The following is an 18,835-nucleotide window of genomic DNA, read 5'->3' on the forward strand; positions in this document are numbered from 1 at the left end:
CAAGGTGGGGCATTGGAAGCGGGAGTTATAACCCAGATAAGTCATGAACGATGCCCAAACCGCACATCTTGCAGGGCAGGGATAGCTTTCCTGTTACCCAGACACAGTAGGTCAGTCCTGAAGATCCCAAAGTCTGGCATGCCACAGAGTTCCCCTTGCCCAAGGAAGCTGCCAGGAGGAAATCCACATTTCCAAATCACTAACAGAATACCTCAATACCTGATGAGGTCTCAAAATGGCCCAGTCCCTATGATGTTTGAGACTTCTGCAGATTTTGATCAAAACCAGTGACCGTGCCTGAGGGGGAAGGAGGAGTGTATACTTAGAGCAGTCCTGGAAGTGAAGCAGAGTGGAGCATATTTGAACGGAGAGGTTAACAGACAGCCAGTATCTTTCCTAACAGACACAGGATCCACTCATTGGCCCATCAGAACAGTGGAGTTTCCTAACCTTCCCCTCTCAGGAAAAGAAGTCGAAGTCATAGGCATCACAATCAACAGCGCACCAACCAAATTACTGCCCCTGTTCCAGTAAAAATTGGAGAAATCAGAGAGAAAAGCAGTTCATGGTTTGCGATTCTAGTTCTGTAAACCTGCTAGGAAGGAATCGTCTTTGTAAACTCAAATGCGTCATTTACTGCATGCAAGACAAAGTCAGAATGAGATGCAAGCAGGTGATGCAGAGTTCAAATCATAAACGTTGGGGTCTGTCATTGGAGTGTATCTGATCATTACGGAGGAGGATCAACCTAATGATTTGAGGTAAATAGTTGGAGAGGATGTCTGGGATTTCACTGGGAGAGAAATTGGAATGATCAAAGGTGCCAAACCTCTACATATCACCCTGTTATGTTATGTTATCTGTTTTGTAAAGCGCAAACAGCTGCCCCAGCAACGGGGCGTCCCGGCGCTAGAACCCTAACATAACCAACTGAAACGACAGACGGGACCTACAGGGAGGGAAAGAGATGGGTTTTGGTCGCTCTGCGGAAGGCTAGAATATTGTCGATGCATCGGATGTGGAGAGGAAGGGAATTCCATAACTTGGCCCCCAGAAGTTTGAAGGAACGCCCTCCGATGCGACATAACTTTGTGTGGGGTACCATGGCTAGGTGTTGTCCCATGGACCGGAGATTCCTTTTAGGGTAATAGGGGGTCAACAACGAACGGAGGAGCTCTGGACCTTCGTTCTTCAGGATTTTAAAGGCAAATATGAGGGCCTTGAACTGGATGCAGGCTTCCATGGGTAGCCAATGTAGTCTGTGAATGGTCGCTCTTGCCGAGCACCTTCTTGGAAGACCTACTATAGCCCTTGCAGCCGAATTCTGGATCCGTTGGAATCTCTTTATTTCAGTTTTGTTTGCTCCTAACAGCAGGACACTCACGTAGTCCAGCCTGGACAGGATGGTAGATTGTACGATCAGTTGTCGTGTTTTGGAGTCAAAGTAGCCCAAGATTGGGTTGAGACCCTCCGACCCAATGCTGTTTTCCCCCAAACCCGTCCTTACAAATTTTCCCCAGAAGCCATTTTTGGAATTATCCCCTTCATCGAGTGTATGATAGAACAGAGCATTTTATAAGAAGTTATTGGAAGTCAATGTAATTCACCAATCATTGCCTTACAAAAAAGCAAGCAAAAAGTGAAGAATAGTTGAGGATCTCTGTAAAATTAACCAAATTGTCATTCAATGCTATTCTGCGGTACCGAACCCTGCTTTTATTATGTTTCCAATTCCTGCAGAGCCGGATGGTTCACAGTCATTGACCTCTGTCAAGCCTTCTTCTCAGTTTCTCTTTGTATTCTGGTTCCGATAGAAGACCCTTGCGTGGTGTTGTGCCCCACAAGGGTATACTGAAAGTCCATCCCATTTCAATCAGCTACTTGAAAGGAACCTAGAGTCTCTGCAGCTACCATGTCGTTTGATCCCAATATAGTACATCAAAAATCTTTTAATTCATCAAAGACAAAGAAAGCTTGTAAACAAGTCACGATTGCTCTGCTCAACCACCTGGGTGAGAATGGCATAAAGTTCATCCTGAGAAATTACAGTACTGTCAGAAGGAAGTCATGTATCTGGGGCATCAGATAGAAGACCAGTGAGGCTTGTGTCCCATGAATGCATGGAGACAGTTCTTAAAATGAAATTTCCAACCTCACAGTGAGAAGTGCAAAAGTTCTTGGGCATGGTTGGCTACTGCCAACAATGGATCCTGAACTTTTCCTTTGTGGCGAAGCCTTTACTGAGGCTGACACACACTGATGTCAATGACATAGTACCAAAGGATGACAAAAGCATGGAAGCTTTTCAGGAGCTCAAGAATTTACTTTGCAGCGTACCTGCACTTGGAATGGCAGACTATACTAAAGAATGTGCACTCCTTTGCCAGGAAAGAGATGGATGTGCATTATTAGTATTAACACAAGACCATGGGGAGACTAAGGGCCCCACCGAGTATTTATCTGTGACTCTTGATTCAGTGGCAGCAGCGATGCCTGGTGGTTCAAAGCAGTTGCAGTGGTTTCAGCAAACCACGGGGATCGTGATCGGTTACCCCCTAATTGTAATGACTCTTATTCTCATGAACCGTACTGACATGTAACATTTGAGAAACAAACACTTTACACATTATGAGAGAATCATTTTAGCAGCCGAAAACGTTTCCCTCAGGAGATGCAACACACTAAACCCTGCTTTTCCGTTGCCACCTTTAGCCGGAGATGATGAATGATTTTGGCCCAACGGTGTTATTGTTACCAAACTGTGCAGGAAACTGAGGCCCGACCTACTGGATTTACCCCTTTCTGAATCTGATCATACTGTTTTTGTTGATGGGTCTTCTTTGAGAGACCGACGTGGTATTTTAAGAAGCACCTATGCTGTATGTACTGTAAGTGAGGTTGTGCCAGCGTCCTACCTGTGCCATGTAACATCTGCTCAAACAGGCAAATTGATCACCTTTATCAGAGCCTATTGTACTTCAGACGGCTCACGATCCACCATTTACACTGACAGCCAGTACGAGTTCGTACTGCAGTGATGGTCGCAGCGAGGTTTCATGACATCCACAGGATCCCCCATTTGTAATGGATGTTGTGTCAAATTTGTTGGAAGCTTTGCAATTTCCCAAAGAAACTGCAGAGGTGAAGAGTGCAGCACACAAGTGTGGCAACAATTGTGTCACCAGAGGCAATTGTTATGCAGACGAAATTGCCTGTTACTGTGCTCATCAGTCCAGCACCTTTCACAAGGAAGAACCATGCAATGCAGAAGGAGAGACTAGCTCCAATATACTGCTAAATACTGTACACATCTTTAATGAATTAGAGAATTGCAACATACTGCCTATGTAATGGAGAAGGCCAAATGGAGAGAGAAAGGATGTGCGAAGAATGACCGTAACATTTGGGTGTCAGCGCTGTGTCGCATGTCAGAAGCAAAATGGTTGTAGTGACCATGAGTCACATTGAAAAGTCTCCAAAGGTTTCCAAATTGACTATTTGGAAATGCGCAGATACAACCGATTGAGGTATATTCCCGTCATTGTATGTTTATTCTCACAATGGGTTGAGGCATATCCCACCAAGAGATGTGACAGTCTAAACAGTTGCTAAATTATTACTGCAGGAGTTATTACCATGATACAGAATGCTAGTTCATCTTGAACCGGATCAAGAAACTCACTTTAAAAGTAAGGTGATGCAGATATTGTACACAGCATTAGGGATTGATCATAAATTCCATTGTAGCTACAGAACCAAGGCTCGGGTATCATAAAAACATTGAACCAGACGTTCAAAAGTAAATTGATCAAGACCTGTGCCACCACATCACTAAAGTGGCCTGATGCTCTCCCCTGATGCTGATGAGTATCCTAAGTATGCCCTGTAAACAAAGAGGATTGTGTCTTCACAAGATATTGATGGGACAGCCATGCTAATTCCATTTGTTTCTGCAGTTACTCTTGTGAATGTCACAGACGACCTGGTTCTCAAGTGCTGCATAGGATTGGCTGATGTGGTGCATTCTATCCCTCATCAGGTTGATGCAGCTACTACTGCCATTTAAGAATCCCCAAAACAGGATTTGAACCCCAAAGATTGGGTCACATAAAGAAACATGAAGGTCAGTCCTTTCTGGAGAAGCACAGAAGAGGCCCCCATCAGGTGATCCTGGTCACAAACACTGCAGTTAAGTGTGCTGGTCTGCTGAACAGGATAGATGCCTCCCACACCAAGAGGATAAGACAGGAAGAGGAAGAAGCGGAGTCACATCCACTAACACCATGAGCCATCCCAAATTTGAAGTTTCTGAGGCTTCTGAAGAGAGAGGAGCAGTCTGATGTCCCACAGTCTCCATCAACAGAGCAAGATACAGAGCAGGAGCCAGGTGAAGGTATTGTCACTACAGCAACTGCTGTGATACCAGCTACTAGATTGAAAATACGCATTCAAAGGGACAGTGAAACTCTTGGACAGCGGGAACAAACCTGCCAAAGCAAAGACTGCAAGAGTCAGAGGGTAGCGTGGTACAAGGAAGTTCCACCTTTGAGAGTGAATCGGCTTCATCAGAGCCAGAAAACTAGAGTACCTCGAAGGATCGAGGTTTCACTGAGGAAGGCTGGCCAACTATTACAATAACACAAAAGAGACTACTGACCACTAGAAAAATTCCAGACAATAAGGTAAGTTAGTGAGTTAGAAGTACCAGAGCAAGCTGAGCAACCTGGCATCGTGGATAAAAGCCTAGACTTGACGAATTCCAAATGACCCAAAAGAGAGAGAAATGCAAACAGTTTGAAGCATTTCTCTCTCTTTTGTATTCAGGCCCAGATTCGACATACCTTGCCAAAATTCAATTTGAATCTAATGACTGCCTGACCGACATTGACGAACCTCCCCGAGACCAAGGCAAACCACACAAAGAGCTCATTCATGTGGATCACTGACAAAGGTTGAAAAGGACGGCCAGACAGGTATGGTAATGGTCAAGAGGGTGGTAGCTCCTTAAGTGACCAACTAATGCAGAATAAAAATCCCTGTAACTTTTTTAAAAGGGTGGGATGGTAGAATAGAACCTAGAAGAATAACCACCACCATCTGAAATTGTGACATTTCCTTGATCTGATTTAAGCTAATCATAAAGCAGCACTTCTGCAAAGTATTGCATGTAGTTTTGGCAGTTGCTATTTCTTTGATTTGATGGCTGCTGGATGCTTATCTGTTGGGAGTGGATATCCCTCATGCTCCACTAAACTCCATAACTAAGTTTGTTGTTTATAAACCAGTACACAAGACTAAGGTTTCACATGCTCCACAGTATTAGAGTTTGTATAGTTATAATGTGTATTTTCAAATGTTAGACGAATGTGTGAAAGTTATGGAGGTAGAAAACTGCTATGCATGAGTGGGACACATATTTTCATTTACCCTGTCTTACTCATTTTCTTGTTCTGTTTCCTTAAATCTCTTTTATCAAAAAACTTTTGGAAGATGTGCCAACAATGAATGATGCTAATTTGTATTTGTGGTCTACCAAACGTGTTTTATGTTCTAACAAAGGTTTTAAGTTAAGGGATCAGTGTGAGTATATAATGAAATTCTTTACTCCTGTAACTAACATGAGCGTTACTAATCAAAGCATGCATATTGCAACCTGAGGAACCAGTAAAGACGAAAGGGTAGTTGTAGATGAACTGAACAAAAGGTAAAAGAACAGATGAGGAGAAAGGGGAATAGAAGAAGAGTGTAGAACATGTTACTGGGAAAGACATGCCGATTTTAAAGGCAATGACCATCATAGATAAAGAATTACTTGCTATGAGAGCAATGATTATGCAAAATCACCTTGAGTTGGATTGGTCCCTTGTGAAGGAGGGCAGAGTTTGCAAAGTCATTCACGCTTGTGAATACTGCTCTTATATACCGCGCATGGATAAGCATTTCAACAGCTACATTACTAACATTTTGAACATAACACACTAACTAACCAAACTCGAAAAGTCGGTGCCTGGGAAGGGTTGGATTCTGCAATGAAATGGAGTGTGGATATAAAAATCTGTCAGAAACGAGAGCTAAGAAACGAAAGAGACTTGACGTTAAGGTTGAAAAAAATGCAAAGTGATCTCTTCAACACATTGAAGGACTTGGGAGAATCCAAGAGGAAGAACCCAAAGTTAATGATGATGTGTGGTAATAAAGAGATCGGGTGATGATTTAGAAATCAGCAGAGGCGGGGTTGTGAGAGCTGTTTTTCTTTTACTCTCTTTACATGCATTAGAAACTGGACTCACTCTAACATAAAACTGTGTTTACACTGCCCTCTATCATAAATCACTGTTCTATTATAAAACGTGATGACTTATACTGTTGTTTTTTTTCTAAATAAAGAATTGCCAGTTTACACTAATAAAGAGGGAGAGTTCCCAGAGATGTCTCCCATCACCATATCAAGGATGTTCAAACTATCCCGTCCTATTAATGTTCAATTTATCATCTAGCAGGCTGTAAGAATGACTAAATACAAAGCAATACTACTATGAAAGAATCCTCAAATGTATTATGTAGTAAGATGTGTCCTTTAGCTTGTTTATATCCTGAGAGCTATGTACTCGTGTAGAAATGTATGAAAGTCTTTGTCTAAAGTCCTATAACAAGGGCGTGCCTTTCACTATAGAGCGGAACCTCTAATTCCCACCTTGAGATGGTGAATATATGCCCGATTTCATATAGGATTTTACTGAGTTATTTGTACTTATGAATTGTACGATTTGCCCCTAAATGTATTTATTGCCTATTACATGTATTTTGTCTATTAATTCCTTATATAAATGTTCGAACTATAACCTGTGTCTGTCACTCTTAGTAAGAATGGTTCAGCAGTGAATATTGAGCTTGATCTCGAATGTATCAGTGACGGATCAAGTCGGGGAGCACCTAAGTTAGTATCGGGACTACTCCGCTCCCTGTTTTAGCCATTGGCACACTTTGGCTTAATTAAAGACAAACTGACGTTCTGACATCATTCTGTTTCCATCAAATTTTGGGACAAGGCACATAAGCAGGAGGGTTTCGCTTCAGCCGTTATCTAAGTAGTTGTGAAAATTTGGCACTACAGATGCAAATATTCCTTCAATTAGGCCTGCTCAAGCAGCTATAAGCAGCTGTGGAAAGGAATCAGGGATGATGAATTTAACAATCTCTGAGGCAGTTTAATAAATGTATTTATGCCAGGTATGGTGGCTTAGGGAACTAATGTGTCCACTCTAGAGGCCTGTTTTCAATCTTATGGTCACAGGTTCAAACGCTGGTGGGCCCAGTCAGCCTTTCATCCTTCTGAGGTTGATAAAAATTTGGCTTGCGTGGAATTCACAAGCGACAAAAAAGCTCTGTCGTACTCAGCAGAGTTTTGTGGTGGAGTGAGGCAAGTTATGTTGATTTTTAGCACTGGTAGCTTGTTCCGTGCTGTAAAATCAGCAGAAACGGCAGTGCAATAGGGCGCAACTTTTTTCTGCTGCTCAAGCAGATGTTCTACTTGAGCGGCAGCTTCCTCAAAGAGAGCGGTAGTGACCTGCCGCAACCACCCCTGTTGAGAAATCAAACCGGGAGATGGTCTAGCATTGGATTTTCCTTGCTCGAGCTAGTCAACTTAAAGTTGGCGAGCCACGAGAGAAGAAAAACTTTGCTCCGTACCACTCCATTGAGTTTTTCTAAACTCTGTGCTCTATGGAGAGCACAGAGTTGGAAAAACTCCGGAGAACGGAGCAGAGTTTTCTGCCCAGGCCTAGATAAAAGGAGTACCATTGAGTTGGGTAACAATAAACATTTTTTATTCAGCTCCAAGCTAACATTCTGGGTGAATGTGCGCTTTACGAATGCACATGTTATGTTATTGTCCTTATTGTGCTTGAGGGCCATCGAGGGAACAATATTAATATGAGTTTATTTGTATTTATTTTCTGTATTGTATGGTTAGTATTGTAGGATTACAAGCAACTTAAATGTTGTACACAATGGTTACTAATAACAGTTCTTGCAGAAAATGATCAATATTTTTTTACGTTACACACAATAGAGCCACCCAATATTCCCAGAGGGACTGGGTATCGTAAATAACAAAACCATAAATTGCCCCCCAAGGATTCGTTTAAGAATAATTGCAATTTAAAGATGTTACATCAGTGATCAAGAATCCACAAATGCCGAAAAATGTGCACAAATGCCACATAAATATTTAATAACACTTTTCTATTCTTCACTTATGATTGCAGCATGGCAACATCCATACTACTAAGGTTTTAAACACAATTGATAGTAGTACGTAAAACACCTTTTGCTTCAGGTATGGATCAGTGAAATATCATACAGAACATAATTTTCACATTACAAATTGTTAAATTCAGAATCACAAAAATTAATGTATAAGCAAAACGGTGTTGGGCGTCGACGTTTCGGTCCCCTGGTGGTCTATAAGATCCTCAGGACCATCATCAGGACGAAAATGTTGCACATATATATCTAATAAAGAGAAATATATACATCTAATTTAAAAAGGAAATATCCTTAGTATCCCTACATGTATAAAGTATCATCTGCTCACCCCAAAAGAACACAAATGATGAAACACCCCCACGGTGTAGAAGAAAACTCCATATACCGGTGTACAAAACACATATCACCACAAAACAGTGTTCCCAAAATAAGTGACTACCAATAATATAAGTTCAATCGCTTTAAAAACTCACATTTCAAAAGACTTCCAGCCGGAAGTGCTGCAATGTAAGAAGGGTATGAAAACCCACAATCTAGTAACAAAACAAACATGTAGCAATACATAAATACTGGTCCTAATGTCAGTGCTTCTTAACGACTTTTTTCAACATATGATCAAACGGTAAACAGTAACTATACTCACAGGTGTTCTGAATATATCACACCACCTATAATGTCCAAAAATCAATAACAACTCCTCAATATAAGCATTCTCAATTGACGTCATTGCCAAAAAATAGCTGGTAAAATTCTTTCAAAATACTCACGTAGTAGCACCGAGTATCCTATTTTATCTGAAAATACAAGAATCATCTAAGTCACAAACAGTGGCTGAGTGACAACGTACCCTTAATCCCTGTAGTTAGCACCCAATAGTGTCTCAAAGGGAATAGTATTCACAGAAAAACACTCCTCAAACAAGCGTACCAATCACCTGTAATATAGAACAACATAACCGATATTGAACTTCTTGCTCCCCCATAACTACGAGATTTACTAAAAGGATACTTTTCACCTAGTGGTTTATCACACCAAAACGTACTTCTATGTGAAAACCCACGACGTTGTAGTGAAGAGCTGTAATCTTAATGGCAGGGAAATAAAACTGCGTCATCATTCAAATTGCCTAACAAAAAATGTAATCTATTGTATACAGTGTCCCTGTTGTTTAACCACTATTGGTAAAACCACCCAGGAGGTCAGAAAACGTATACTACAACATCAGTCACGTATAAGATGCAATGTTATCTCTGCTCCTCTTGTCCAACATTATCAGCAAAAGTCACACTTGCTGACTGAGATAAAATGGTTTGTACTTGAGGTGGTCAAGAATTCCAAGAGGCAGCATAATGCTGATCGTCTGCTCACGCAAAAGAAAATAAATGGATCTGGTCTTGCAACACAGTAGCAAAAGGGTTGAATTTGATGATTAAGTGGCATACCCTGGCAACACTGTAAATAAATATCTATTTTGGGCCAATATGGTATTTGGATAATTCAGTTGTGATAGCTAGGACTGTTCCTGGTTACTCCGTATAATTTGGTTAATTACACTAATTCCATCGTTAGTCCTCATGGTACAGAGACATTTTAGTAGCTTTCTGCTTTAGTCTCACAGGTATAATTTATTGCTTCAATTCATTGACTTTATCGGTCTATGATATGTCCACAAATGATATCGTGTTAGCAGTTATTTGGACACTTTACTCAGGTTTTGGTAGCTTTAATCATGGGCTTGCTCAGTGTGGCATCAATATTATGATTTTTGTGTCCACTCTAAGATGGCCGCGATTGGGACTGTGGGTATTGTGACATGATGTGTGATGTTGTGGGTGACGGATTGGGTCACAGTCATCTTGCAGACCTTCTTTTTCATGGATACTTGTCCTACATTAATAAATAAGCGAAGGTAGGATGTTATGGTTACGATTATATACGCGGTTACATTGATATTACGATCATTTTACCTATTCTAAGATGGCCGCGATCGAATGTGTAACGACAATGTCATCACGTAGGCTCCGTTTCTGAATAATCTTAAGATCGCGTTCTAACTATACGCGGTACTCGGTCCTTTGAAGTCGGGTGTTTGTGGAGCCAACGTCGTGGGTTTTCACATTGAAGTAAGTTTTGGTGTGTTAAACCACTAGGTGAAAAGTATCCTTTTCGTAAATCTCGTAGTTATGGGGGAGCAAGAAGTTCAATATCGGTTATGTTGTTCTATATTACAGGTGATTGGTACGCTTGTTTGAGGAGTATTTTTCTGCGAGTACTATTCTCTTTGAGACACTATTGGGTGCTAACTACAGGGATTAAGGGTACGTTGTCACTCGGCTACTGTTTGTGACTTAGATGATTCTTGTATTTTCAGATAAAATAGGATACTCGGTGCTACTACGTGAGTATTTTGAAAGAATTTTACCAGCTATTTTTCAGCAATGACGTCAATTGAGAATGCTTATATTGAGGAGTTGTTATTGATTTTTGGACATTATAGGTGGTGTGATCTATTCAGAACACCTGTGAGTATAGTTACTGTTTACTGTTTGATCATATGTTGAAAAAAGTCGTTAAGAAGCACTGACATTAGGACCAGTATTTATGTATTGCTACATTTTTGTTTTGTTACTAGATTGTGGGTTTTCATACCCTTCTTACATTGCAGCACTTCCGGCTGGAAGTCTTTTGAAATGTGAGTTTTTAAAGCGATTGAACTTGGATTATTGGTAGTCACTTATTTTGGGAACACTGTTTTGTGGTGATATGTGTTTTGTACACCGGTATATGGAGTTTTCTTCTACACCGTGGGGGTGTTTCATCATTTGTGTTCTTTTGGGGTGAGCAGATGATACTTTATACATGTAGGGATACTAAGGATATTTCCTTTTTAAATTAGATTTATATATTTCTCTTTATTAGATATATATGTGCAACTTTTTCGTTCTGATGATGGTCCTTAGGATCTTATAGACCACCGGGGGACCGAAACATCGATTCCTAACACCGTTTTGCTTATACATTAATTTTTGTGGTTCTGAATTTAACAATTTGTAATGTGAAAATTATGTTCTGTATGGTATTTCACTGATCCATACCTGAAGCAAAAGGTGTTTTACGTACTACTATCAATTTTGTTTAAAACCTTAGTAGTATGGATGTTGCCATGTTGCAATCATAAGTGAAGAACAGAAAAGTGTTCTTAAATATTTCTGTGGCATGTGTGCAAATTTCCCTGCATTTGTGGATTTATGATCACTGATGTGACATCTTTAAATTGCAATTATTCTCAAACGATTCCTTGGGGGGCAATTTATGCTTTTGTTAAATATTTTTTTACGGCAAACAGTACTTTAAGGATTATAGTATAAATCACTGCTGCTTATACAGAGTAAACCCACTCTTTGAGAACCTTTGCTTGTTAAGGTTTTCCACTTTTCCTCTCTGGCAATGGCGGATGGCGGATAGCGCACTACTTAGGACACTATTTCAAAGTAACTAATTCATTTGCATAAGTAAACCAGCTAATCATGGGAACCCAACATCTTTTTGTAAATGTGCCCCCTGTTTGTATGCATAGGAAAAGACGCAAGACGCAGTCTGTGAATGCATGTGCAAAATGTGCCGTACCCCACAGACCTTTCCTACTGGGCTCCTATCTTTGTATCCGTGACATGACATTTGGTACTGCATACTACTGTAAAAGTAAAACACAACAAAACTGACTTAGTGTGCTTCCTTTCCAAAAGCAAGAAATGGCACCAGGGACGAACTATTGCAAAACAGTGAAAATAAACTATTCTCCAAAATTCTGGGTCTAAGTTTAAAGTGATCCACTGTTCTCCAACTAGGACTCTCAGCGCAATAAGATCTACTAGCAGGTAGTAGTCGGTGGGATTCAGCGGTAGATCTTTTTGTCGAGCACATATCATTCACTACTTATCACTGTCACTAGCAGTGTGCCATATAGTTCGCGTATGCACTACAACCAGTCTGCAGAAGACACTGTGCAGCCAAATGCTCCCTTTCTGGTTCCCTCAACCACTTCAAATGAGAGACTAAAACTTCAGCTCATGTATGTTCTCCAATCCCCTCAAACCTCTCCAGCCACAGTGTAGCGACATTTTTAACAAAAATATTTGCTGTGTGCCAGTGCTTAATTTGAGTAGGTGTGTCCTAGTGTGCAGTACTGAATTCAAGGCACTTGCACCTGTGACAGTCTACCACGTGGTGGCACTGTTTGTCTATTTTCGAATTAAGCAGTGTTTAATACTTCAATATACATTAGGAATTAATGATATCAGCAGCCCAGGTCTTTTTGATAGCTTTGAGTGACCTAAAAATGTGTGAATTCTCACACTTGTAGGAGTGTGATGCTTAGAGGTTTAGTTGGCACTGGCATTGGCAGGGCTTTAGGGAAATGGGTAGTGCAAGCTGCAGTGGTCTTCCCAGAAGGTCTTTAGCACTTGATTACAATTAAAACACTGTGCATATATTAATCATATCTGTAAATCGTGAACAAACAGCAACACACTTCATCAACAGTTTTTGTTGAGACAAACTGGCCTGTGACACATACGCCGTCTGCGGAGCTTAACTGCGCATCCTGCTCCCCATAACTGAAAATCTTAGCATTCTTATGACTCGTCCAGAAAGTTTGGAGCTTGTTATTTCACGATAACCACTTGACGGGAATACATTATTGATTAAAATAATTGCTAGGTAAAAATTTAATATTTAAGAAAATTCAACCAAATTCTAATCACTATTATGTAGTCCAAAATCATTCTGATTTCCTGGGCTACTCAATCTCGATCGACTTCAAAAACTCACCCTTTTGGCAGCTATTACAAGGCTTGACTTCAAAAGTAGCACAGCCAAGTAGATTTAGCAGGACTGTCCCTTGGCTACTACCTTTTATCTACACTTACTACTTCTGGCTTGTAAAGTTATGTGAAGGGTAACCATATGGCTCCATATCACCAGGGCACGCACCACTTTTCCATTCCTGAACTTTGCTTTTACATAACGGTGCGTTCTGTGAGTTGTAGTCTAGGTTCATTTTATTTGAGCCAGTTGGACTACAGCATCTGATAACAAAGATATGTAAAATAAAGGTCCAGGAATGGAAAAGTGGCGACCAGGGGTACGTGGAGTGATCTAGTCGCCTTAGTCATAAAGGAGCTGAACGTGCCCGGTGTACTTTCAGTAGTTTCCACCACATCCACCCTTCAGTGCCAAAAGCGAGGCTACTGAGGGGCTTACGACGGAGCTCAGCCCTGAGGTATCACCGGGCGTCAAATGCTGCACGGTCACTTCAGCTGTCTATAGCAATCTGAAGCCTAGACGTCCCTTCGCGTTTCCTGCATTTCAAACAAGTAACACGAACGCAAAATTTGGAGGAAAAAAACAACTGCCTATGTGCATTTGAAAGACTGCCGCCTGATCAACGACCAGCCGTAACTTGAGGATTTCGACGACAAACACTGAATGTTACTCACCCCCAATTCCGGTCCAGCTTTGCAGCCGACGCTTTAGTGCCCAGGTTAGCCAAGCTCCAGCAAAAGCTTCGAGCAGCGCGCGCAGCTGGAGCTATAGGAGGAGCCAGGCAGCGACTTTCGTTTCTACACAGTGACGACATAGCCTTGCTGTCAGCAGCTCTGTGAAGAATGCGACAGCTCCCCTGGGCGGAGAGCAGCTGCAATAAGGATCACGTACAGCGTAGTAACATGACTGTGTCACCTTTTCAAAACCAATAGAGGAGTATTTAACTGTAAATAGACCCGTTATTCAGACAAAGCTTTTTTTAAGCCAAATGGCTTAATTTTGTCTGTTTCTGGAAATTGCCTCTGCTTCAGTAGAAGTCAACAGGGGAAATACGTTCTCCCCATAGTTTTGAAAATTGTAATTGTAATTGAATTTATATAGCACTTACTACCCTTGACGAGGCGTTGAAGTGCTTTTTCAGTGAGTAGCACACTACTCTGGAACCCAAAAAGGATTAGTGGTGAATTAGTATAGTGAAATGGGAGAGAGGATGTGGCCTCACAGCTACAGTTGCCAACCTTGGAGCTGGGGAATCAGGTTGGAGCATGGCCAGGGCTGAGCATCCTGTGATTCTGGCCAAATCACGTAATCTCCCCGTGCCTACCAAGAAATGAATATGTCCTTGTGTAACGTAACTGGTGCTAATGTAAAGCGATCCAATACCTTCGGGTCGAGTTCGCGCTATATAAAATCTGCCCCCCCAAAAAATATATAGGACATTTATTTGAGCAGTGAATATATTTGGATTGAAAAGAGTAGTGGGGGGTTTGCATTTATATAGCGCTTGCTACCCCTGAAGAGGTGTTGAATCGATTTTCAGCGAGTAGCACTGATGGAGCAAGGACTCTGAAAAGACTTGCTTGGAGAAATCCTCTCGTTTAACTCACTAACATGTTATCTATTACGTTTTTTGCAAACTAATACGCACCACATAAACACACGGGTTAGAGAAGCTTGCCTATGTGTTTGCTAACACTAATAAAATGAACCAAGGACTAATGCAGCTTTAATGGGGAAAATCTTTACTGCACATGCGTCAACTGCATCTGCGCAAAATGACAAATCTATGCTTAGAGGGAAATTCTTGCGAATGAGCAGCAGGCACTAAAATGGAGTCTTGAAGACTTGCATGCATGACACCTGCTTAGCTGAAGCGAAAACAAGCTATATTACTAATGCTAATGTGGGGAAAGAATTAATAAGTAAAGGGGAATAGAGTAGAGATGGAAGGTATATAGTGAAACCATTTATTTTTTAAAGTAACATGTGTTGTTCTGACTTTATTACTAGTGCACATTTGGTCCTCTCGTGTATGAATGAAGTAAGCTGAGCCATGTGACAGTTGAGCATGCGTACTGGAAGCAAACCCGGAACGATGAGGCAGAGTTTGAATCAAAGCCAAGGTTGCTGGATGTCCAAGCTTGGGAACGGACGGAGAAAAGTTCAACTGAATGGACCTACATGTTAGACTTTAACCCCTTCGATGCTGATGACGAGCTCAGCTCGTCATCAGCCACGGTGGTCGTGTGCGGATGACGAGCTGAGCTCGTCATGTAACGCAGCTTTTGGAAAAAAGCCGCGTAGCGCAAAAATAACCCCCGCACGCATGTGGTTAAACAAATGTTGCAAATGAAACATGAATGCGGGTGGGAAATAAAAATGTGAATACAAATTAAGGGGATGGGTTTATGAACAATGGTCTAACTGAAGTAAAGTGACATGTAAGCATGGTGTGATGATCTTCCCCCCTTGCTTGACCAATTCGATTTCATTTTTTTTGTGATATTGAAACTTTAGTGGGTGGTACATGATGAATGAAAGGTATAATTGAGATAACTTTATTTAGTTAGAGAGATGGAGATTTGCTGAAGGGTCGAGAGCTCAGGATGCTGTTGGTGCTGAAGGAGATGCTGATGCTGGGAGAGATGTTGTGAGATGCTGATGAAGTAGCTGAATGCAGAACCTTCTATCCTAATTTAATTAGGTTAGATAAGAAGATCACAGAAGAATCTCGAGGAGGAAGAGAGTGTCAGAGAAGGGTGCAATGCAACCGTTGGTATTAGAGAGGTCATCTATCCTGTCCTAAATCCTGTCCTGAAGTCTTTGTCGCTTGAACTTTCCCGGGAGACCCTTACCAGCCCTTTGGCCAGGGGGCTGGTCTTCACGCCATTCTTGGTAATTATATTTCACATTATTTGCAGATTGTTCTTTTCTTTCTGTCCTCTCCCTTTCTGGGCAGTTATCATTGCATGAATTGTAAGTATGTGTTTTATGATTAATTAATTGAATTTCTCTCCTAAGAATGACGGTGACTGCACTGTGTATTTGAGATGATTCACATGAATTTAATTTAGATAAAGGTTTTAATATTTCCGGAGTCTGTGATTATTTACTTAAATGAATAAGTTAGAAATAGTGTTAATCTTCACAATCAACTAGTTCAACTAATGGTCCAACGACTAGAGGAAATAACTTTTTGATAAGTGAAAGGTTAGTTAGGAATGAGGGATAACTAATCTTGAAAATTGTGGTAAAATATAAACTTTGACTCCAGCGGTTTACTCAACTGTTTGTATGTGTGTTTATGGGCCCAGGTGTGTATATGGTAGTGGAGTATCTGTTGTTGGTAAGCCGCTGGATCAGTTTTCTGGTAGCAGAGTTATGGTTATTATTGACTAGTTTGGTGAAGAGTATTGATTATTGATATATGTTTAACAAAAGAGTTAGCGTCTTTGTTTTATCCATAATTCCCGGGAAATGAATAACGGGTGGTGACAGAAGTGAGGTTACTCGTCTGTTGGAATAATACTGAGAAGCTGTGTAGGGCTGGCAGTATTAACCGCATGCGCGCTAGCGGTTTTCCCGCTGAGCGCTTTTAAAAATCCTGCGTTACTTGACAAGGTCAACTCGTCACACGCACAGCGCAGGTAACGCCCATGACGAGGTGACCTTGTCACACGCATCGAAGGGGTTAAACTAGGGACTATTTAGTATAAAAGTTGAGAGTGAGTGATAGCGAGAGGTTCGCTGCTGAAACTTTGGTCTTATTTCCTAGTAAGGGTAGCACTGAAGGAGTAACAGATTCTCTCGAGCTTGAATGAAGGGTAAACAGAGGTTTTTACTCGCAGTGGGAGACAAGCAATTCTGAGACTCCAGAATAAGTAGAAAATCTATCCTTTGTTTAGTGGAACAGGCAGAGTAGAGAATGTTTTATGGAGTTATTAACAGATTTTATTTCAAGAAAAGTAAAAGAAATACGTTTTTGTATTACCTTGTGAAGGGAGGGTTGAACTGACGTCACAGAGAGCTACGCTGGGATTGGTTAGAACAGCAGGCGTGAGACAGAAGCAGATTGTAAAGGAGGGGTCAGTATTAAGGAGCAGAACTGACATCACAAAAAGGCCACGCTGGCATTGGTCAAACCACAAGCATGAGCCTGAGTCTGAGTGGTTGATTTATAGAAGCCGGTTTAGGATTGGTCGACGAAAATTTGTAGGTTGGACTTTGATTTGACTGCTAGTGTGAGTCGCACTGATAGAAGAACACAATGGTTTGCGGATTATTGTTTTATACATTGTGCATCAAGAATGTATGGAGAAAAAAGAAAAATTTTGTTTATAAAGAAAATTAAGAATTTCTTTAAAAAAGATAAGCCTGTGTTGACTAGAGAGGGAATTCCTATTCCGCCACCAAAAACGCCTGCTTCATTTATGATGATGGCAAGAGGATATCATACTTGTGTATGGTTGGAAAATTGGTTAGAATATACAAAAGGTGACGGAGTTCTAGCTTTTCCAGAAAATGGTACATTTAATGAGAGAATTCTTTAGAATTTGAGGAGGATGATGAAGAAACCAAGACCTAGGTTAACTCAGCATAAGGCTTTAGAGGAATGGGAGACTGAGTCATATATGAGCGAGATAAATGCAGAGGTGGGAGATATAAAGGATTTTTTCCCGATATTTGCGTGAGTCACGTGAAGGTCAGATGAAGCAACAGAGAAGAGCCATGGTAGCGGAAGGTTTATACCCAGTATTAATGGCTGAGGAACAGTCGGGAATCAAGTGTAAGGAGAAAACCAAACATATGAATGTAACAGGACAGGGTGAATCAGATGATAAATTGTTAGAGGGCATTTTAACTTAAAATCCTCCACCGTATCAAGAAGGACCCAGTAGAGTCACCCCAATTGCACCAGTAATGGGAACACCCTTAATCCCTCAAATTTTACATGACATTTCAGTTACTAGGGTGCTTCAAGATAAAGAAAGAGATGCATTAAATAGAAATAGAGAGGAATTAATACAGAAAATAAGTGAATTAAACATAAGCCCTGAAGCATTGACAGTGCCAGTGACTATAGGTCCTGTTATCTCATTATATGGAGATAAAATGAGCTGTCCAAAACCCCAAGCTATAACAACTCCTGTAAGTAATCCTAGAAAGGAGATAGTAATATCTGATGATCAAGCCAGTGAGTGTGATTCAGTCATTTCATTAATGGATCTTCCAATAAGAGAACCCATAATTGAAACTCCAAAAAGAACCACACCCAGTAGTTCGAAAGAAAAGGGGTCTATGGTACCTGCAGGAACCAGAAGTAAAACAGTGGTCACTCCAGAAGATTTAGAAAGATGGGCACAGGAAATAGAAAAACGAAGCTCAACTCCAAAGATCTTAGATATTTACAAATGGAAAGTGGAATTGGAGGAGATGGTAGCTGAAAATGTAGGAATAGAATGGTTGAACCATTACAATGAAGAAGAGTTGTTCTTTATATGTAGGAGTATAACCAGAAATGCAAAATTGTTTCATGAGAAATTGACATTGCTTGCTTCAGAGATTGGAGTAGATATAGGGAGATCAAAATTGATACAGAAACCATATTGAGTGGAGTTTACTGACAAAGATTTAGAGAATATGTATGCATCTGGTAAGAAGTTACAGGTAAAAGAGTTAATGAATAGTTTGCAAAAGTGGGGAGACATTGACAAGTGGAGAACTAGGTGGACAAGAAAAAAGG

The 18,835-nt window shown here is 40.8% G+C and overlaps 1 protein-coding gene across 1 annotated transcript in view; it reads right to left on the reverse strand.

The window, feature by feature from the left end:
• The window catches only part of LOC147747759 (2-5A-dependent ribonuclease-like), a 302,563-nt gene extending 288,672 nt beyond the window's left edge, over nt 1-13,891 (reverse strand). Inside the window, 1 exon segment of the mRNA XM_086955558.1 lies at nt 13,767-13,891. The gene's annotated coding sequence lies outside the window, so the exon portion shown is untranslated.
• Between the last annotated feature and the right edge of the window lie 4,944 nt (nt 13,892-18,835).

The sequence above is a fragment of the Lissotriton vulgaris genome, chromosome 1_1 (assembly GCF_964263255.1).
Source record: "Lissotriton vulgaris chromosome 1_1, aLisVul1.2, whole genome shotgun sequence".
Lineage (NCBI taxonomy): Eukaryota > Metazoa > Chordata > Amphibia > Caudata > Salamandridae > Lissotriton > Lissotriton vulgaris.